The following is a 23,798-nucleotide window of genomic DNA, read 5'->3' as shown; positions in this document are numbered from 1 at the left end:
AAATGCCACGCGGTTAGCACATTAAATTAAAAGCAGTTTGGTATCGCTCCATTGCCGAAAATGAAATGAACGAAGAAGATTTCGGTTGGCTGAGGGTAACTGCTAGCAGCCAAAAGGCAATGGATTGGAAGAAAACCCAGTATATTGTAATGATGTGCAGTTCAGAGTATTTAAAAAAAACCGGTACTGTTGAGTGCGACACGAAAGATAACCGGATATTTTGACAGGCGCCGATTGTAGCAGAAAAATGTACATCACCACTATTTAGCTCTAATTATTTTTTTTAAATAGTTTTACAAGTTTTAGTAAAAGAAGCAGTGATTTGAACTTGTTTATGTTTTAGGTTCCTGGCCATGCCCAAAATTTAAAGTTTCTTTGTATTTATTTTTATCATAGAATCTCAAAAGTTCAAAAGCCAGTTTTAAGATCAATTTCACTAAAGAAACTTTTGACGTATAAAAGCTTTTTTTCATTTCCATTTTTCGTAAACATCATGACCAACCTTGCCCCACTGACAGAAGTTTTTAAATTATTCTTTGTTTGTTCTAAAGAAGTTGTCGAAGTCCAAATTTCTGTAACCTTTATTTCGTGATCCATGTCGAGATTTTCGTTTTCTCCAAGCAAACTGGAGCTTCTCGTCAAAGCTTATTCTTTATCGTTAATATAACAGCAACAACGTCGCTATAAAAAACGAAAATGAGCTAAAATTTTTTAATGTTTTTTGGGAAAAATCCTCCAAAAAACATAGCAAAATGCTGTATTCCAGTCTGGTAGCACTATTTTATATCAGATGTCATAATGCAAGTAAAAGTCAAAAGACGAAAATCAGTGATCACTCGAGTGGAGTTACCCTTCAATGACTTGTGAACTAATTGCAATCTGTGAAGCGGTAAAATATGCAATAAAAGGCAAAACGAATAAAATTGACATTTTTTCAGATAGTCTATCAGCACTTAATGTTATTGACACTCATGTAACAAATAATTATATTATTGCAGACATTCATAGTATATTACATAGAAATAAAGCAACTGTAGAAAGGATTAAAATAATATGGGTTCCTAGTCATATTGGAACTACATTCAATGAGAAAGCAGACATACATACATAGCAGCTAAAACAGCAGCAACGATTGGAAAAAACATTAATGTAGATCCGACGAATTATGAGGCTGAAATTAGGATTAAAAGCTCGATATGGAATAAGTGGAGTTCAGAATTTAAAGGAATAAGCCAGACAAAAGGTAAATATTTTGCAGAAAATATGGATGAATTAATGAGGGTTCCTTGGTTCAAAAACAAAAAATGTAATTTAGAATGCAGAGTAATTAAATTCTAAATAGGCCTTAGTTATGTCACACATACTGTCCTTATTATCTGAGTGAATTTAACATAGGTATTTCAGGTGTTTGTTCACAATGTAATGTAAGTCATATTGCGGACCATATCATTTTTCACTGCCCAAAATACAACCAGAAAAGAGTCATCTACAAAATATTCAGTAAATATGGTGAATTAAAAGACTTACTAAAAATAAAGAGTTGATCAGAATATGAAGAACTTATTGGGTTTCTAGATAAAACACTCCTCATAGAAAACTTGTGATGTAGCAATTCTTCCCAAAAAAAAAAACAAAAAACAATGTAAAAAATTAAGCTAGATAAAATGTATCGAATTAGAATTATAGATCCGATTAAAGGTAATCTGAGTTAGACTCAAAGAAGTTCTTACACTTTTTAGTTTAATTTTTTTCACAATAATTCGTCGTTTGAGGCATTTCTAAATAAGTTGAAACACTGAATTCTCTTTTTTTTTTTTTTTGTTAACACGCGAAAAAGAAAATAAATATAAAATGATCTGGAAACAACACAAATACTTGCATGACAACCTGGCTGTTTGAGAAGGCTTAATTAACTATTGGCCATTTCACTTCGCACCAAGGAGTATCAAAATCAAAAAAAAAAAAAAAAAAAAGTGGAGCTACCAAGAATTACTGTATACTGTGGTAAGGACCAGACTGTCCATTGTGGATAAGTACACAATGAGACTGCCTGTTCTTGGTTATATCAAAGGTGTTATAATTTTCCTGTCTGTAACTAAACTATATGGTGACTAAATTTGAAAGAAATGAGTAGCCCAGAAAACTTAAATCTACCATATCGGTATAATCAATTGCATATAAGCGCGAAAGTTCTACCTGGAGTGAGTTCTTTATGATTTTGAATATGTTCTCTATAATCTACCCGTTCTACTGAAAGTAATGGCACAAATTCGTTAATCTGAGCATCATGTTAATATTATTAATTATATTAACGTTCTTTTCAACAAATCTAAGTACATAATTTATTACTAATTACATAATTACATACAATTATATTGTATTTATGCTAAGATAGAGCATTTTTGAAACAAATTCTGAGTTTTGGCGTTCTGCGAATGCATTCCACAACAGGGCGCTTTTCAATAACACTATTTTTAGGGTTTCGGGAAATCTTTTGAACTATCTTCTTCAAATTGATTGTGATATAGTTTTGTTTTTGAGTTTGGTGATTTGTGGAAATGGCAGCCGAGATAAGATAATATTCCACTCAGCAGTCGATAAATGTCTAAGTAGCCCAATCCTATTAGTTTCAAACAACTGATTAAAAAACATCATATTTAACCCGCATACAAAATTTCGTGGAATTATCTAAAGAAGCGACATATTAGTTTGAGTGTAAATGGGCAGACGTTTAGACAAGCAGACCGAAATGCAAAATAAACTCAGTTCGTCACAATGTTAAAGTCGGTGACCAACTGTAAAAATAAAACATTTGCTGTTGTAAACTGAAGAAGTATCATTTCCATATTGCGAGGAGCTGCGGTGTACATATCTGTTCCTTTTTAATGTCTCAAAATAGATCGCCATAATTACATTTACAGATTGCTAACCGAAACGAACCGCTTTTCCGGATCCGGTTCTTCTGTTTTGTACATCTCTATTAGATTAGGATTACGCGCATTTTATGCTTACCTTTCCAGTCGCTGAGACTCATAGATAAATCTTTTGTTTAAATAAAATCACCCTCAATAGCGTGCTTGTGAACACGGTTACCCACAATGTTTTCATTTGGGACCAAAATTCATCGAAAAAAGGACCAAATCTCAGAAAAAAGGACCAAATTTTTGTTTTATTTGATTGTGATACAAGCAATTCACAAAAGTTTCGTAGTTGTTGTTAAATATAAAATTTCAGGATATTTCCATGGTTTCCTATACAAAATTATAATAAACTTAGCGAATAGGAGACTAAATAAAAACTGCACAAACAAAAACACTACTTTTAGGTATCATCAAATTTCTAGGATAAGTTTATACCTTCACTAACTATACGTTTTGAATGTAGTTTTGCTGACAAAGTGCTTAGTTTCAGCATTATGTTGTTAATCGAAAAGAAATAAAATGTATAGCGCAGTTAGGTTTTAGTAAGGAAAGGCTCAAAAATGTCAGTAACTCATAAAGGATTACTTTTTCCCTGAACATTGAAATTACATACCAAAGCCTAGATTTAGTTAGTGTGATTTTTGAAAAACTCACATTTACTGAATTTAGCCCCCGGCTTCAGATTAAAAATCAAACGTCTTAAAAGTTTTAACTGTGCAATAACGGAACCTGATTGCATTTAAGTAGGTACTAGAAGTTAGTTAACAGCGTTGTTATTGAAGTTTATGGGGTTCTGTACCTACGAGAATAAAACACAAAACACTTCTTTCGAAATCCAATATTGTTTACATTTGCTTCAAAATCTGGATTTAAAAGTAAATTTGTTCAATCGCGATTCGTTATTAATTTATAAAGTTACCCCTTTCAAGAAGTATTCCTGCCTTACTTACAGTTAAAATATTTCTTATGCCAAGCTACTTACTTTTCAAGTATTTGGCGGCGGTGTTAAGCAAAATACTCCTGGAACACCACAATACTCCTGCAATTTTTACATAGGATTTCTTTGTAAAAAATTTTGAAAGTGTTACCAAAACATAAAACCAATTAGTTTCATTATTTTACTTAGTTTTCAAATCAAATCTTAACTCGACGGCCATCGTAATGGCTCCATCAGTGGAAAGCCCTGCCAAATTTCTTAGAGGCATACGTGCATTTGAGAAAAAGTTTCTTAGCTCAACTAGTGAAAAAAATCTATCACGAAAAGTGTTTGATAACTGATCGAGATATCTGGATACTAAAACAAGAATTTTTTCTTATAAGTCTGTGTAATGCGTTTGCCCTTAGATCCATCACTTTTCTTATTAATCCTCGCCTAAAATATCTCCTATGAAATGTCATTGGTCTGCTACACTTTATTGACTGAGCAATTTTTGTGGTAAGATTTTCATATACATATGTAAGTAAATTGAAAATTATACGTGTAATGAAATTGTGCCAAATGCTGTGGGCAGAGTTGTGAATTTTAACCTCAGTGAAAAAGGAAGAAAAGCACCAAAATCGTGGCTACTGCCTAAGAAGAACCAGAATTGAAAAAAAAGGACAAGCGGACGAAATGGGGTTGGAAGGGACCATTTTAGATCCAAATGGACCGAAAGTGGCAACCGTGCTTGTAAATGAGCGCTAAAGAGCGCGTAGCATACACAAGTCGATTTCAAGGAAATCAACTTCCAGCTCAGGTAGTTAAGCAAGCAATATTTCCATTTGAAGATATGTTATTATGTATCCGCGTTGGCATTTTACGCTCAGTTATAAATACTCTCTACCTATTCAAATCAGGTTTGAAATTTGAATAGCAAAATTAGTGTTCTGCCGAATATCTCAATCGAATGTATGAAGAGAACTGAAAAATAAAAAAAAATTACCCGCATACGAGTGTCTATGTATGTATGTATATCATTTATAGGCTTACCTTAGAGGAATCACTTCTTGTCCTCGTTTACTGAGGGGTTGTTTTAAGCTTAGTTAATCAGGATAGCCTAGGTAGAACTTGACTACTATAAATATCATCAGCGTTAATTGTCAATTACGGGCTCTTGTTATAGGTTGGATCATAGGGCCCCTTTATTAATGTCAACTTAACGCTAACCGGCAATTGATTTGACAATTCACCGAACGATTTCTGTCAAATAAACCGCCGGTAAGCATTAGCCTGTGGTTGAGAAACTGGTTCTTAGCGGTTTATTTATGCTACTCAAACTATTTTTCACAGGTTAAATAAAGGAGACACCTTGTGTGAAACCCTGTCTGGTATCAACCCTAGAGGAGGTAGTGTCTGCCCAGCGTTTGCTCAGCTGACTTCAGACTCATCTGTTCAAAACAGGGATGCACCTTAACGTTAAGCTAATCGTTTATCAAAAAATTTCCACCGTTTCCGTTGAAACACTTCGAAATATTATCGATAAAGAAATTATCAAGATAAATTGTATCTCGTTTTTAACCGAAACGAAAAGCTTTCGTTAACGCTAAAAACGTTAACAAAAACGTGATACTATATGTTTGAATTGTGCTGGCAATGCTATAGCCATGGTGAAGCCGTAACGTGGTAACAACGAGCGCACATACACACACAAACTCCATGTAATTTGTTTGTGTAATTCGTTGGTGGTAATGTCAAAAATACTCTGAGAAATGTTCGTACTGTCAAAATTCATGAGAAAAGTTGCAATCAGCTTGGCTAATGCTTTCACCTTTAATGACTCCGCCATCAATCAGGTTTGCCAGCATAGTTTGAAATTAAAAATCAACATAAACGATTTGATTTCGTTTTGATATGACAGAAAACGAAACGAATTCATATCGTTAATTTGACGTTCTTAACGTTAATAAACGAAACGAAATGACTGTTTCGTTTATTAACGTTAATTATCGTAACGAAATGATATCGGTTCGTTGGTTAAGCATGCCTGGTTCAAAAGAAGAATATAATTAGCCAGCGGGACTCCGAATCGCCTACAACACTTCGGCTCACAAATATCCATCCATGCCATAAAATCCATGTGACGAGGTATTGTACTGCCACGGAAGTCAGATGATGCTAATTTTAACGTAGTTCGATGCAGGTGAGGGCAAAGTCTGGTATTCTTCGACCACCCACGGTTGCAATACTTATGAGCACACGGCATCAGTTGCCGCTTGGCTATCCATAGTATTATACAATTGCTTTGCCATAGAAGTCATTTCAGTGGTCGATCTCTTACCTTATTGTCATCTCTAGGGAATGCAGGTGCTGAAACTAGCACAGGTGGAAAGTAAGAAAAATTAAATGTAAAAGGAAACGTACTTTGTTGTTTTGAGGGTAAGTCAAAACTGGTAAGAAATAAGGGTGGTCGAAAAGCAAAATCCATAGCCCAACGCACAGATCTGATTTCTTCCATGTTGGTACTTTCAAGATATTTTATTCGCGAAATGCTCTAATTAACAGATTATTGATTGAGTTCAAGCTTATTTCTAATTTCACTAAAGACATACCTCATACCAATCAGGGCTGCCTATTATACAAATATCAGCCTTTTGTCAGAAGTATCCTCAAGAAGCCCAGCTCCTGCCGATTGACCCCTACACAAGGACAAGGTGGCCTAGTCCTAATCCCTATATTCAGGGGACAGTTTCTGGGACAGCTTCCTGTTCAGCATAAGCACGAGATATTTCACTCTATTGGACACTACAAGCTACTTCGCAAATCGAAGGAGGTCTCTACTTATAAAACGTATACTATCTCATGAAAGGCAATATTTCGGTTTAGCTAGGATTTACAGTCAGTCCCCATGACGTGTTTGGTTAACATTGTAAAACGTCACTCAGGGAGCCCGGAAATTAACCGTTGGCCGCGATTGCCAGGTTATCAGCTAAGTCAACCATTCTACAGCCACTGAGCTAGTCTTCTCTGCATTTTTGTCCAACTCCATCTCGCTGTGACAATTCCGTCCACAGCATACAACTCAATGTCAATACAAACTTTAGTGCAATGTTATTTAGCGGCAATATTTCCATTGCTGTTTCTCGCATTATAATTCTCTTAATGAATGTGAGGTGCCGCCTCTTTGATAAATACTTTGTATTTATGTATATGCTAATTATATGAAAGTCCAATTTAGATGCACTTGGCAGGAACATCCCCTACGGCAAATCATAAAGATTCATACATACATACATGTATATATGTACATATATTCCTGGGCCTTTATAAAATATTATTTAGAGATATGTAGATCTTTGACATACTGAACAATTGAACCTCCCATTAAACTTAATATTGATATTATTTTTATTGGTAATGTAGTAGCTGGGGTAACAATGGGTGTTGATAAGAGATGATAAGCAAAATAAGATTAAAATAACTTTTAAAAGGTCAAGAACGGGCGATCCAAAAAGTTTAAACATATACAATGTATATGTAGATTAGGATGGGCAAAAAAAATCTTTTAGTTCCCTTTTGGTACCTATATTGAAATGGGATGCCCAATCGCGAGTTTAGTATTTCCATTCATATCGTACAATTTTCAAGTTGCTTTAAAAAGTGTAGCAGGCCTCTAAACGTAAGAAGCCAAATCACAATCAAAGGTCTAACAAGATTTTTGCTAACTTGACTCGTTTAGTAGGGGCCAAGTGAGGGGAAAGCTCTATTCAAATACAGACACCAGTGACAAACTGACTGTCCTAGCAATGGCTTCACACCGAATAGTTTAACACAAACTATAATATCTGTTGCGGTTGTGTCAAGGCCGGGATGCAGTAGATGTACATATGTATACATATGTTTGGTTCAATATCTGCCCGTACATCAAGTAGGTTAGGTTAGGCTGAACTGGCTGGTTCGTGAGGACGTCACATAGGGTACTTACACTCAGCGCAAAACACACGTAAATCTGACTATTTACACGTTGATTTAACTATTTTTGTGAATGGTTTTGCAGTTAATTGGAAAATAGTCATTCTAACTATGCTGCACTTTAAAATTGGTTTGACTATGAACATAATACATTCCACTATACAAATAGATAAACTTAATATGCGGTATTATTTAAACCAACTATGCTTCGTGGTAGAATTAAATATGTTTCATATTTGTTTCAAATATATTCTTTTATAATAATGAATATAACTTTAGTCAAATCTAAGTGACAGCTTATTTGTTTCAAACATATATGTAATACTCCTATATTGCTAATAGAAAATGCTCGCAATGTGTTTTGAATTCGAAATCAAAACAAGACAGCCTATTTTTATATATGAGTGTTTATTTAATTAATGAAATAAGTTAATTGTTACATTTTAAAGTTAATGCGTAAAAGTACATCAATTGAAAGATAAAAAAATAATAAAGAAGAAAATAAAGAATGTTCTGGCAACACAGTTGCCAGATGTATATATAAATAATTTATTGTCGTGGCGCTGCCATCTCGTTTCATACATAACATTTTTCCCTCTTCTGGAAGGGCTAATGTGAGTATCCGAAAGGTACCCTTCTCTGTCTGGTTGATCTCCGTGGAATTTGAGGTATCCTACTTGTTGTTGTTGTATGCGGTGTCGATGTAGAATTTTGCGCTATTGTACTATTGGCCGAAGCAAAGCCTTCAAAATCTTCCGATCCCCACGATTCGTTTTGCGCCGTTTCAGTAACCACCGGTTGCGTTATTGCTTCAGTGCTATCTACTTCAGCTGATGCCTCGGTTTCATTAGTATTGTCTTCGGCTGACAGGCTCGACTTGTAATAATCAACTTCCCGAGCTGTTTATCAGGTCCAACCGGGGCTTCGCGTATTTCGGCCACATGCCGTTTTACACTTTTCCCATTGAAGAGTATTTCATAGTGCAGATCACCTAGACGTGCGTTTATGGTTCCCCTGAGCCACTTACAAATTCGTGGATTTCCAGACAAAAAGTAAACATTTTGATTTGGTTCAAACTCTCTAATAGTTTTCTTGGACTTTACGTATTGCTTCCCTTCTACCTTCTTTGAAATTTCCTCTGGTCGAATCAGATTCAACCTTGTGCGCAACTGTCGCCCATAAATAGTAGTGCTGGTGATGACCCTGTGGTTGCATGCGGTGCGTTTTTGTTTTGCCTCAAAAATTCATTCAAATTTGTCTTTAATGAACTACTCGTAGTACCCATCGCTTTCAATGCTTTCTTGACAGTTTGTACGCTACGCTCTGCTTGTCCGTTAGTTGCTGGGTGATACGGCGCTGAATATTTGTGATATTTAACACCAACTGCTGTCAGAAAGTTGTTAAATTCTGCAGAAGTGAAATTTGTTCCATTATCAGAAACGACAGTTAGCGGCACGCCGTAAGCCGCAAACACTTCGTCCAACAACTGCGTAGTTCGCCATTCTACTTATGCATAATATTGGAAGCGATTTGTCAGGTTGTAATATTTGTGACAATGGCTTATGATCGGTGATTAGTGTCCAATGACGCGCGTATAAATATTTGAAAAATTTCTGAACCGCCCACACAATTGCCAATGCCCCTTTGTCAATCTGTGGATAGCGTTGTTCTGTAGCATTAAATGTTCGACTTGCGTATGCAATTGGTCGTTCGGTTCCGTTCTCTAAACGGTGTGAAATCACGGCTCCTAGTCCTGTTGGACTCGCGTCTGTTGCCAGTAGTACAGGTAGTATTGGGTCGTATGGCATCAACACTTGACGTGAAACCAACGTCTCTTTCAATAGGGCAAACGCTGCGTTTGCCTCCTTAGTCCAGTAAAATTTCTCTCTATCCCGCAATGGCCGTGCACTTGTGGCCAAATCTGGAATAAATGCGCTATAATACGTTGTTTTCCTAAAAACAGTTGTAACTCTTCGAAAGTCGTTGGCTTGGGAGCGTTTAGTACCGCTTCAATGTGTTTTTCGGATTTATGTATGCCCTGTTCGTCGATGCGGTGGCCAAGGAACTCCACCGATGGTGTCGCAAAGACACACTTTGACTTGTTCAAATGCAAACCATGTGATTTACTGCGATTTAATGTCGTTTCCAAAACTATCAGTAGCTGCTCGAAGTTTTCAGCAAACACCAAGATATCATCAAACAAAATTTAAAATATTTGGGACTCCCTGTAACACAGTCTCCATTTTTCTTTTCCAGATAGCTGGAATATTTGCTGCTCCATATACCGCACGAGTAGGTCGTATTAACCCATGTGTCACTGTATTTAATGTCAATACATGCGCAAACTCATCGTCAATTGTTAAATGCGTATATGCATCTGTTATATCTGAGTGACAAAATATTGTAGCGTTTTTCATTTTATTAAACAAATCTTCTGCTTTTGGAATCGGGTGTTTGTCGATGATCATTTTTGGATTGACAGTGGGCTTATAATTACCGGTAATGCGAATACCCCCATTATTTTTTGCTACTACGTGTGTTGTTGAGGCCCATTCTGAATGCTCCACTCTCTTGTAAAAACCTGACTGAATTTAACCATCTATTTCCTGGGCATACTCCTCTCTCAGCGCCATCGGTACATCGCGCACACACTTTGGCGATGTGGCCCACTCTTCCACATGCAAAGCATTTGGAATTGTTAAATTTGCAGTCTTTTCTAAGGTGCTGCCCCCACATCTGTAACAATTGGACCCTTTCTCTTTTGCCCTCTGCATCGGTTCTTCGCCACTCAGGTTTTTCGAATTTGTATTTCTTTTTGTTTTAACTGGTGCGTATCCCAGTTTATACGTTGGCTCGCTTGTTTGTATCACTTCTGTGCACTTTAGGTCTGTTGTGGCGTTTTGTGTTAATTCGATTGTATGCGCAATTCCGTATGCTTCAGCAAAATTACAATTACAAATAACTCCTGATTCTACGCCGTGCAACAATTGCTCAAGTAGCATTCTATCTAAGAATTCTCCATACTCACAGTGTACAGCAGCTTCTCTTAACCGAAGTGCGAACTTGCAAATTGGCTCTCCCTTTTCTTGTTTGTTTTGCCGGAACTTGATACTTTATGCATACTTATTCCTACAGCCATCAAAATGGCGAATCAAGATATTTTTTATTTCGCTGTAGTTGAGCGAGTCTGGTGTTTTTGGGCTAACAAGAATTTTTAGCGCTGTATTAAGCTCTGTCCCCATGTGTACACGTACGAACTTGTGGTGTTCCGCTTCTGGAACCTTCTCATTTGTAATGCCCAATCTACACGTGTGAAATAATCCTGTACTGAGGATTTATCTTCCGATTTGTATTCCATAATACTAAACGGTGGCGGTTTGGGTGACAACGAACGATTTACCTTTATTTTTGCCGCAGTAATCTGTGCAGCCTCCTCCACAGCTCCTCGGATTGCTCCTGCCAGCGCATCCAACACTGTTTTTAAATCCTCCGGTGTAAGGCTCATTTTTAAATACACTTCTGACACCACTTTTGTATATGAGTGTTTATTTAATTAATGAAATAAGTTAATTGTTACATTTTAAAGTTAATGCGTAAAAGTATATCAATTGAAAGATAAAAAAATAATATAGAAGAAGATAAAGAATGTTCTGGCAACACAGTTGCCAGATGTATATATAAATAATTTATTGTCGTGGCGCTGCCATCTCGTTTCATACATAACACCTATAAAATTTTTGTGACTGTAGCAGCAAAGAGTATATATTAATAAGAGCCATCAGAACGCATACTTTGACAAATTACTCGATGTTTTATCAAGGTAGTCGTTGGTTTTTTTTTTTGTCTGATGTATTTATAAAAAACGCTTTCTATACATTTTCGTGGGGTATTTGTGTTTATTTTATTGATTGTATTAAATTAATTAATTAATTCTCTTTCCAAAAATCGTAATTATGCAGTCACTTCACCGCATAAATATATAGGATGCAGTTAAAGAAAACTAAACAAAACTTCCTTGAGAATCACATTCGATATGACAGGGTTGCTTTGGCAACAACAAAAGTATCGAGTGACGCCTCTTAACAAATATATACTCTTTGGTAGCAGCATAAGTGTGACAAGAAAAAAATTTAAATTTAGGTACATTCGATTATTGAATACAAAAACAAAAACGTTTAAACAGCAATATATCGGCACTCCCTTATGATTGGGAATGTACCTACCCTTTTGTAGCGATATAAGAGTATTACATATATGGTTTCAAAGAATATTCATATTCAATCTTACTATGCAGCATATTAAGAATGACTATTTTTCATAGTTATTACAACTACGTGCATAGTAAAATTTACTATGCTTCATATTTAATTTTAATTGCACCCATATTTAAATTTACTATGCTCCGTATTTGGTTTTAATTGCGTGCATTGTTAAATTTAATGTGGTGTATACTTACCAGAAATATTTCCTATTCTAAATAATAGTTTTGAATTAGTTTTTATGTATATTTTATTCAAAAATAAATAAATTTGTACAATATTATTGTGCGATACTTATAGGATAAATGCCTTTTACGCATGAGTGTACTTTACACAAATGTGCTTTGAAATTGTTATACATATTAAATAATTGGTTACAAGTATTTACTTTGCATTGTAATGGACTATTTCGCGATAAAAAATGGTCATATTTTAGATGTCTTAATAATAAATCTACAGTAATCATAGTTTTGTTACATTTGAAGCAAGGATACATCTTGATAAGCAGTTTTTACTTTGTTTCGTATAGTTTCTATGTATTTATTTTAAACTACGCTTCAGTCTTCAAAAAATTCAACAGTGCCGTCAAATTTGAAGATTTTGTATCATATCTTGTGTCGATTTCAAAAAAGAATTTCTAAATAAATAACCATGACAATTCAGATGCGATTGTATATTTTAAATTTAATGTATGGAATATTTTGAAACATGTTATCAAGGATTCTATGGAGGAGTTTAACTTGTATAAATTTTTATCGAAATAAACAAAAAACGACTTCAGATTGTATGAACTAAATCCTTCTACAATTATAAACGGCTGAACTGTTGAATTTAAAAAAAAATGTTTCAATATCGGCTATTTTCTGTTCGTAGTCGCTGACTGAAGACAAATGTAGAACCAGGCTTTCTAGTGCGTCCAGTATTGTTATTTTCTTTCTTTTCTCCTTCGAGCCACTCTTATACCAGGAAGTGGGGGGCAAAACAAATGGGAGCAAGGTTGTTATAATGAAATCGGATGAATCTGTTAAGTAAAATTTAATTGGAAATGATTTATTTAAAAACAAATTACTTTATCTGTACTTACCGTGGTTTTCAGCAAGCTGCAATTCTATTAGTAGCTTTTTGCAACTCTCCTTGTGCAAATTTTGTCGGTAATAAAGCTCAATTTTTGCTTTAAAAATACCCCACTTGCTAAATAGCATCAGCTCTTTCCCCGGGTATATGATGTTGAAATCGACCTTGAACTTAAATATTCGAATATAAAAAACAAAAATTAACTAGAAACGCAAACATATCTTACCAAGTCGATAGCTGTGCTATCACTATATTTGGGCCACTCGCTAAGGAACTTCACCGAATCAAGCGATGACAAATCTTTACGGCGCAAATGAAAAGTTTTATGCCATTTGTCAATAACAGCTTCCCAGTCTGAAATGTCTCGTCTAAGCTCTGCCTTTAAAGCAGTTGAAATTTTCACATCGAACTCTGGCTCCAGCCCTATATTGGCATCAGCCACCTTATTAGGTGTGTTGGGAAACTTCAATCGCTTTGCGGCTGTTTGCATATTTCGCGTACAACTTTCCACGTGCATTTTTTGCCAATCCGCGGAATAAAGTAAAATTCCTGTTAAATATAGCAAATTAGGAATATATAAGGGGTATTCCATACCAAATCGACCACTTTTGAACCCGACCCGTTTAGATTTGGCTGAAAGTTTTTCTTCTTTTTCTACCTTATGAAAGACGTTTTTCTAAATTTTTTCATCCAACTCCAAAGAAGTTATCAATTTAAAAAAAACCGCTCTTTTTTTTTCAAAATGCTAGAACATTTTCAAGAAATAAAAATGACAAACTTTGAAAAATCGGCGAACTTCGAAAAATGGGTGAGTTTTCTCGAAAAACTGAAAAATTTCATATAAGATGAACTTTGAAAATTTTGTTTGTATTTTTTTCCGAAAAGTACATTTAAACACAAAATTTTGAAAAAAAAGAATCCCAAACGGTCAATTTTTGAAAAAGTTCTAGCATTTTGAAAAATAGAGGTCTTTTTTTTTTAAATTCATCTTTTTTTGAGTTGGATGAAAAAATTTTAAAAAATTCTGAAAAACGTCTTTCCTAACGTAGAAAAGAAGAAAAACTTTCAACCAAATCTAAAGAGGTCGATTTGGTATGGAATACCCCATAAGTATAAAGGAATATTTTGACGCCACACAAAGTCATTTACCTTAGCTTCACGTTATGAAGAAAATATTGAAATTATTTGGTCCACGATTGCAGGATAGTCGGAAGTTCTAATGGTTATGTCATAGCAATTTGCTTCTTCCACTACAATCGTGATTAATTGCTCCCTTTGAGTATTAGTTAAACCAGAGTGATTCTCGTAGTAACTTAGAATACTCCTGCCTGTCGAACAGTTTTTTAAAATGGTACTGATGTCCTGAAATTATAGGAAATTTTAAAAATAAATACGGGTAACAGAAAATAGTGATTTACCAGCAATGATTTTTTGTGTATTTGCGTGCTGAATTCCGTTGAATTCGAGCTATGCGATTTTTCCAACCAAGATACGACTCTGGACTCTACCGAAATTGTTTCGCCATCATGAACTAGTAAGAACGAACGTTTTAATGTTATGACAAGATTATTTAGCTACGTGTGTCACCTCGGATTTACGCCAAGCAAAAAGTTTTTCCCTGAACTCAGCTCTTAATCTAATATTGGAGATAGCATCCTTAATGTCAGACTTTGAAACGTATTTGAGACAGCGATAAGTTACCCCGTTCGCTGGAATAACTTTAATTTAATAAAGTTGCATTGACAGTTTTCCAATAATATTTTACTTACATCTTAAGCATTCAAATAAGCAGTCTTACTCGAATAAATTTAATAGTTCTTGTAAGTTTTCGTCATCAGTTCGTTCGCTTTGCACATTTAACATTTTATTTCTGAATGGAATAGAAAGAACTAATAAATATTTCAACGTATACATAAATCAAAAAATGTTCGCGTGAAAAACATCTATGTATATACCGGCATTCATACCCATTGACATGCAAATTAGGCAACGCACATAGCATATGGACGCCTGTCCATACATGTTTTTCACGCAAAACAACACTTTTTTAAGATTGATTTCTGATTGAGTATTATTTTCACACTTACCAATATCATTAGGTAATATAATTTTTAATTTAGTTCACAACTCCTATTCACTCCAAGTACACAAAACCTGACCAAAAGTAATCAGAAACAAAAGCAACATTATTTGAATGTAAATGACTATATTCTGAAGAAAATATTCGCGTATAAACATGTACATATTGTACCGGCATCCATACACATTAACATGCACATACATACTTACATACGTATGTAGAGGAATCAACGAATGTTAAGAAACGCACATAGTTTTAGTTCGGGGCTCGTTTATTTACATCTAATTTTTGTATGTGCATATTAAAGTGTATGAATGTCTGCCCATACACGTTTTACACGCAATGTAAGATTATTATTTTCACATCTTACCAATAATGTAATTTAATTTTTGATATTCGATCGCACGTCTTATTCACTCAAAGTACACAAAACTTCTTATAATTGACAATTACAGTTATCCACGCCAATGACATCCTATGGTTGTCAATATTCAAAAACTAAAATCTTTGAGAACCAGGTTCATTCTTGATAACAGCACTACTTTCAAATATCATTTCATAATGCGTGTATATTATACATTTTATGCATATTGTAGGCATTTTTTACTATAATTGCATATCTTAGAAAAATAAAACGATGTTAGAATGCTCACTTTTTAAATATTTCAATATAAAATACACTAGTGAAATCCCATTTTGAGACTATATGGTATTGACTTAGCATTCTCACGTCACTAGTCTCTAAAAATAAGTCGCTAATTTGGGATCTGGCACTTATTTGTAAAAATATTATTATTGTTTTGGTTTATTTTATTGGTTTTTAATGAGATAAAAGATAAATTTTTTATAAACACTAAATTTTAGAAGAAAATTCAATTTGCGTGGTCATTTGAGTATTAATTCGTTGCAGCGTGCGGCCGCAAAGTATGCCCTACTTTAGTTTAAACACGTTGGTATCTTGGCAACACTGAACCAATTGCGCTTTAGTTATGTACATATGTATGAATCGCGGTGCAGATGGCCCATAGTAAATATATAAATAAATGTATGTGTGAATGTATGTATGTACATATAATAAAAACTGGGTGACTACGACCATAGTTAAAATAAATATTGTAATGAATTTACTGCAATTCCCTTTATTTTCTATCTTCTGCTAACGTTCGAATCTCTAAACTGTTGAATAAATAACTCCAATATTGAATAATGGAAAAATGACCTTTATTAAAGTACTTCACAATAAATAATACTGCTATTGCTCGCAAGATAGCGTCTTAATCAAAACTGCTTCTAGCGCCTCTATCTGCCGGTGCCTTTTATACTCTTTGATTTCCTCGTTCGCATCTTCTAGCCGCTTCCATTTCCAGAATCTACACGTTGGCCAGCAGCTATAAAATTTCTCAGCTGTAGCCACAATTGCACGATTTTATAGCTTCTCTCATTGCATACTTTCGGGAGTATCTCAGATATATGCATGTGGTTGTGCGTTGCTTCTCAGCTGCGTATACGTACATATGTGTAGACATAATGATTGATTCGTTTATATATGTAGATACAAGTGACTGTCTGCTTTATTGTTGTTGTGACTTTATTTACTTAGCATCAGACTAGGGATGTGAGTATCACTTAGTGTCACTCATATTCGTCACACTGCCCTCCACCTAAATCTGATCGTCGCTATCAGACAAATCTCCCGATCTAAACGCCGCTAGCATCTCCAAATGTACCACTCTTCTACACCGTGGTTTCCCAGTGGTTTGTATGCGGTAGATGGTATCACTGATCTTCTTCACAACTTTGTACGGGCCTTCCCAACTGCACCGAATCTTGGATGGAACACCTTTCCGCCGGTGAGGGTTGTATAGCAGTACTAAATCTCCCTCCCGGAAACCTTCCGAATTATTTTCCTTGTCGTAGCTGTGTTTCATCTTACTACTCATTATCCTGGATCGTTCCCTCGCACTCTGTTGTTTGGCCAATGAACTACTTCGTAGAGCTTGCGCTTGACGGATTGGCTTCGCATAATCAGTATCGTTCCCACGTTTCACAACAGTAGTGTGCCCCGGCTTGAAACTACCCTCGCATTCTTTCTGGGAAATTCGCTCCTTCGTTTTTGTGCGTCCATTAGGATTTGTCAATGCCAGTGTTTCTCTCGCAGTTACTTTTGATTTCGCTTTATTTGGCACATTCGATGCATCAACATTTACCTTTGACTTTCGTGGTCTTTGTCGAGTCTTCTCCACCAGTACCCGATTACTGCTGAACCCTTTCCCAAACTAAAGTTAAGTGGTATATCCTGGTTCTTTTAGCGCATAATCCTTCTCCGCATATCGATCCTGATGTCATGGTCAACCAAGAAGTCCACTCCCAATATGACTTCATCAACAATCTCCGCCACAATAAATTTGTGTAGAACTATGACCTTTCCAATTAATACCTCACATATCACTTCTCCTTGGACTTGGTTATACTCGCCAGTGACCGTACGCAACCTTGCTCCAGGTAACGGTTTTACTTTCCTGTTGACCAAGTCAGATCGGATTAAGGAATGAGATGGGCCTGTATCTACAGTCAGTACACGCTCCTTGCCATCCAGCTTTCCTTCGACGGCAAGACTGCTCGATTTTCTTCGAATTTGCGACACAGATATCACAGGACATTCAATAGCTAGGGCAAGTTTTCGTTCTTTACATCTGACACGCTCTTGCTCATCTCCTCCGGCTTTGCGTTTACGGTCACCCACATTGTTGGAACTATTAGGACCAAGATCGCAATGACGTGCAATGTGACCGGGCTTCCCGCATTTGTAGCATTTGATAACTCTTCCACTCCGCTTTTGCGATCCTTTCAGCACCTCCAATATTGCGTCTAGCCACTCTGGCCTTTCTACTTCCACACGGCGTGCTTTGAAAACTGGCTTACACAGAAGCGACGCTGCTTCCTGAATCAGAGCTTGTGACACCGTTTCTGCGAATGTTGGCTTTGGGTTTGCGTATGTAGCTCGCTTTGTTTCGACGTCCCGTATGCCATTTATAAAGCTCTGAATCTTTACCCTTTCAGTGTATTCCACGGGTGCGTCCGCATTCGCAAAATGTGCCAGCCTTTCAACATCCGACGCAAACTCTTGCAATGTTTTACCAGGCCTCTGGAAGCGGTTCAGTAACTCCATTTGGTATATCTGTCTCCTATGCTCAGTTCCGTATCGTCTCTCTAGAGCACCCATCAATGCTTCATAACAGTTCCGCTCACCCTCTGGAATGGTTTGTAAAATCTCAGCTGCGGGCCCTTTCAATGCCATGAACAGTGCAGCAACTTTATCTTCAGCATTCCAATTGTTCACTGTTGCGGTCTTCTCGAATTGTAGCTTAAAGACGTGGAAAGGAACAGACCCGTCAAAGGATGGTGTTTTTACCTTTGAATTATTCGTTGAAACTGCTGGGCGATTTAGTTGCAACTCCTGTATACGATATTTCAAAGCATCCATCTCAGCCTCCATTTTATCTTGTCGTTCGTTGTTTCCTGTGCCTCCAGCTTCGTTGAGATACGCTCTTCCTGGGCTTCGAGTTGTAATGTTATGCGTGCCTCTTGCTCTTTTAATTGTTCTGCAATTTGTGACGCCATGTATGTTTTCTGTTCATCCAATTGTGCTTCAGTCTTCGCTGTTATACGTTTCTCCTGCGATTCCAGCTGAGACGACATTTGCGACGATATTTCAGATATATGTACGTGTCTCCTGTGCTTCTATCTTGGATGTTATACTGTTCTCCTGGGATTCTAGGTGGGATGCAATATTTGTGGATATTTGTGATGACATTTCTGTTATGCGTGTTTCCTGGGTTTCCATTTTTGCCGATATCTGTGATAACAAAGCCAATATCGCATTATTCTCGCCGCTTGCGACTGGACTCGGACTTCCGTTCTTCTATCCAATTTTTGTTGTTGTCTCGTCCCCATCAGGATAAAAGACATACTCGTCCACATCAATTCCTTGCGACTCCATTACCTCTCGTAGCCGTGCTTGAAGTTCGATCTTATTGCCGGTTGTATTCAATCCACGGCTCTCCAACTCCTTCTTAAGTTGCTGGATCTTCAATTCACTCCATTTTGCATTGTCCAAGTTGTATTCGAAGTCTTCGGAATTTATTCAACAATTCCTCTTCTGACACCAATTGTAACGAATTTACTGCAATTCCCCTTATTTGCAAACTTCTGCTAACGTTCGAATCTCTAAACTGTTGAATAAATAACTCCAATATTGAATAATGGAAAAATGGCCTTTATTAAAGTACTTCACAATAAATAATACTGCTATTGCTCGCCAGATAGCGTCTTAATCAAAACTGCTTCCAGCACCTCTATCTGTCGCTGCCTTTTATACTCTTTGATTTCCTCGTTCGCATCTTCTAGGCGCTTCCATTTCCAGAATCTACTAGTTGGCCAGCAGCTATAAAATTTCTCAGCTGTAACTACAATTGCACGATTTTATAGCTTCACTCATTGCATACTTTCGGGAGTATCTCAGATATATGCATGCGGCTGTGCGTTGCTTCTCAGCTGCGTATACGTACATATGTGTAGACATAATGATTGATTCGTTTCAAGTGACTGTCTGCTTTATTGTTGTTGTGACTTTATTTACTTAGAATCAGACTAGGGATGTGAGTATCACTTAGTGTCACTCATATTCTTCACAATATGCTGCAACGTTGGACTAAATATGTAAATTAGTTATATTGAAGTTTATTTTTGTTAATTTAACGATGCTAGATTCTTATTTGTTGATCAACTATGTTTGTATTCAAGTCAACGTGTGTCACATTTAAAATCAATATTTTTCATAGTTAATCCGTTGATTAACTATATTTTTAGTAAAATCAAGTAAAATATTCAGATTCAGGTTTTTCATATTAGATTTGAGCATATTTAAATTGAATATTTTCATAGTTATTTCTACAACGCGTTTTTTCTCTGGGTGTAGTATTACCAGATAATGAATGAGTCTAGAAGTTTGCTTATCATCTAAACAGAAAAACCCTATCAGAAACTAGGTCCTAGGATATAAAATAACTCCGACCGCTTGGCAAATACTAGAAGCTTTCTTGCACCTACGCTACTTGCTGCTTCTAGACCTGATAGCTGTGCCACTTCTTATAGCTGCAGTCTTAGCCTTGCGAGCGCAGGGCACGAGCACAAAACGTGCTCTATAGTTTCCTCCTCCAATCCGCGCTTCCTACATATGATATCACTGACACGGCATATTTAAAAGCATGCGATGCCAGAAGACAGTGTCCAATCAGAATATCCCGCATAAGCCTACAGTCCTCTATTTTCAGTGATAAGAGTAACTTTGTTGGTGTAAGGTTGTAAGATCTGCACATGATCTTCCACACTTTGCAACACCGCGTTTGGTTTGATTTGATTTATCAACTTCCGGCGCAGTAATTTTGACATGTGTCCATCGAATTTACAAAAACAAAGTACATGGAACTTTGATTTTTGTTTGTAGGTTGTCACCATGTTAACACCTTGTATCTTTCCACCATGAGATAGCTTATCCGCTTTTTAATTTCGATCTATTGCGACATGCCTAGGGAGCCAGTATAGATGTATGTTTCTCCATATACCGATTCTTTTCAGGAATTGCTTACACTCTAACACACTTTAAAATGTTGTGCTATGAGAGATTATAGTCTTAATTGCTGCTTGGCTGTAAATGTAAAAAATTGTCGCGGATGATGCAGTTTAAGCTTTTTTCCTCCAGTGTCTCTACTACGTTAGTGACTACTACTACTACTTCCGCTTGAAAAACACTACAGTAATGTGGCAGCTTATAGGATTTGTTTATTTTCCGATCTGCGCGGTATACCTCATACACTACTCCTTCCATTACTTTGGAACCATCGGTATGTACGTGTATCGCCACGTCTCTCATTCGAGCGCACTTGCGCCACACTTTCGCCTCTATCGTGGCAGTAAGAGACCAATCAAGTAGAATTGAAAAAAAATATCATTTTGGAACATTTATTTTTTGCAGATATGGAAGCATTGCTCCAAAAGGGAATGCCAAAACATAATTTATGTTCAATCGCGGGCAAGAAGAAGAAGTGGAACTACCTTCCTTTCTATATTTCTATCATTGTCGCAACTAGGTATATAAACTTCGATCCCACCCGAACTTAGATTATTTTATTTGTTTTCATCTAACTTTTTATACCCAGCTGTACTTGTACACATCGTCTTATAACTTTGATTGGATAGCGGTTGGTTGTACAGGTATAAAGGGATCGAGATAGATATAGACTTCCACAAATCAAAATCATCAGTATCGAAAAAAAAATTTTATTGAGCCATGTCCGTCCGTCCGCCAGTCTGTCCGTTAACACGATACCTTGAGTAAATATTGAGTTATCTTTACCAAATTTGGTACAAGAGCTTATCTGGACCCAGAATAGATTGTTATTGAAAATGAGCGAATTCGGAACACTTTTTATATATATAACATTTTGGAAAAGACAAAAAAATGATTATTTAGTAAATAATACACCTAGAATGTTGAAATTTGACGTGTGGACAGATATTGCGACTCTGGATAAAAATTAAAAAAAAAAAAAAACAAGTAAGGAAGGTTAAGTTCGAGTGTAACCGAACATTACATACTCAGTTGAGAGCTATGGTGGCAACATAAGGGAAAATAACCATGTAGGAAAATGAACCGAGGGTAACCCTGGAATGTGTTTGTATGACATGTGTATCAAATGCAAGGTATTAAAGAGTATTTTAAGAGGGAGTGGGCCATAGTTCTATTGGTGGACGCCATTTAGGGATATCGCCATAAAGGTGGATCAGAGTTGACTCTAGAATTTGTTTGTACGATATGGGTATCAAATTAAAGGTATTAATGAGGGTTTTAAAAGGGAGGGGTGGTAGTTGTATAGGTGGTCGCCTTTTCAGAGATATCGGCATAAAGGTGGACCAGGGGTGACTCTAGAATGCGTTTGTATAATATGGGTATCAAACGAAAGGTGTTAATGAGTATTTCAAAAGGGCGTAGGGTATAGTTCTACAGGTGGACGCCTTTTCGAGATATCGCCATAAAGGTGGACCAGGGGTGACTCTAGAATATGTTTGTACGATATGGGTATCAAATGAAAGGTATTAATGAAGGTTTTAAAAGGGAGTGGTGGTAGTTGTATAGGTGGTCGCCTTTTCGAGATATCGCAATAAAGGTGGACCAGGGGTGACACTAGAATGCGTTTGTACAATATGGGTATCAAACGAAAGGTGTTAATGAGTATTTTAAAAGGGCGTGGGGTTTAGTTCTATAGGTGGACGCCTTTTCGAGATATCGTCATAAAGATGGACCAGGGGTGACTCTAGAATGCGGTTGTACAATATGGATATCAAACGAAAGGTGTTAATGAGTATTTCAAAAGGGCGTAGGGCATAGTTCTATAGGTGGACGCCTTTTCGAGATGTCGCCATAAAGGTGGACCAGGGGTGACTCTAGAATGTGTTTGTACGATATCGGTATCAAATTAATGGTATTAATGAGGGTTTTAAAAGGGAGTGGTGGTAGTTGTATAGGTGGTCGCCTTTTCGAGATATCGGCATAAAGGTGGACCAGGGATGACTCTAAAATGCGTTTGTACAATATGGGTATCAAACGAAAGGTGTTAATGAGTATTAAAAGGGCGTGGGGCTTAGTTCTATAGGTGGACGCCTTTTCGTGATGCCGCCATAAAGGTGGACCAGGGGTGACTCTAGAATGTGTTTGTACGATATCGGTATCAAATTAAAGGTATTCATGGTGGTTTTAAAAGGGGTGGTGGTAGTTGTATAGGTGGTCGCCTTTTCGAGATATTGGCATAAAGGTGGACCAGGGGTGACTCTAGAATATGTTTGTACGATATGGGTATCAAATGAAAAGTGTTAATGAGGCTTTTAAAAGGGAGTGGTGGTAGTTGTATATGTGAAGGCGTTTTCCAGATATCGACCAAAATGTGGACCAGGGTGACCCAGAACATCATCTGTTGGATACCGCTAATTTATTTATATATGTAATACCATGAACAGTATTCCTGCCAAGATTTCAAGGGTTTTTTATTTCGCCCTGAAGAACTTTTTCATTTCATCCTACTTAATATGGTAGGTGTCACACCCATTTTATAAAGTTTTTTTCTAAAGTTATATTTTGCGTCAATAAACTAATCCAAATACCATGTTTCATCCCTTTTTTCATATTTGGTATAGAATTATGTAATTTTTTTCGTTTTTCGTAATTTTCGATATCGAAAAAGTGGGCGTGGTCATAGTTCGATTTCGGCCATTTTTTATACCAATACAAAGTGAGTTCATATAAGTACGTGAACTGAGTTTAGTAAAGATATATCGATTTTTGCTCACGTTATCGTGTCAACGGCCGAGCGGAAGGACAGACGGCCGACTGTGTATAAAAAATGGGCGTGGCTTCAACAGATTTCGTCCTTTTTCACAGAAATAAGTTATCGTCCCAGAATCTAAGCCCCTACCAAATTTCACAAGGATTGGTAAATTTTTGTTCGACTTATGGCATTAAA

The 23,798-nt window shown here is 36.5% G+C and overlaps 2 long non-coding RNA genes across 4 annotated transcripts in view; one reads left to right on the top strand and one right to left on the bottom strand.

The window, feature by feature from the left end:
- Positions 1-1,016: 1,016 nt before the first annotated feature.
- LOC137237812 (uncharacterized) overlaps positions 1,017-23,798 on the top strand; it is a 77,123-nt gene continuing 54,341 nt past the window's right edge. The window contains exon 1 of the long non-coding RNA XR_010949041.1: positions 1,017-1,243. This is a non-coding gene — a long non-coding RNA (uncharacterized lncRNA). The remainder of the gene's footprint in view (positions 1,244-23,798) is intronic.
- On the bottom strand, positions 12,317-18,081 carry LOC137244164 (uncharacterized). 3 transcript variants are annotated; one of them, XR_010950827.1, is made up of 9 exons: positions 15,593-15,628; positions 15,230-15,296; positions 14,912-15,012; positions 14,730-14,851; positions 14,561-14,673; positions 14,292-14,504; positions 13,369-13,691; positions 13,153-13,312; positions 12,317-13,089 (listed from the first exon to the last, which is right to left on the bottom strand). It is a non-coding gene; the product is annotated as an uncharacterized lncRNA (long non-coding RNA). The 3 variants fall into 3 exon arrangements; XR_010950826.1 differs by having other exon boundaries at positions 15,230-18,081; XR_010950828.1 differs by having other exon boundaries at positions 13,153-13,306; positions 15,230-18,081.

This window comes from Eurosta solidaginis, chromosome 1, assembly GCF_040869045.1.
Source record: "Eurosta solidaginis isolate ZX-2024a chromosome 1, ASM4086904v1, whole genome shotgun sequence".
NCBI lineage: Eukaryota > Metazoa > Arthropoda > Insecta > Diptera > Tephritidae > Eurosta > Eurosta solidaginis.
Note: the sequence above shows the minus strand (reverse complement) of the source record. Positions and strands in the feature narration are given on the sequence as shown.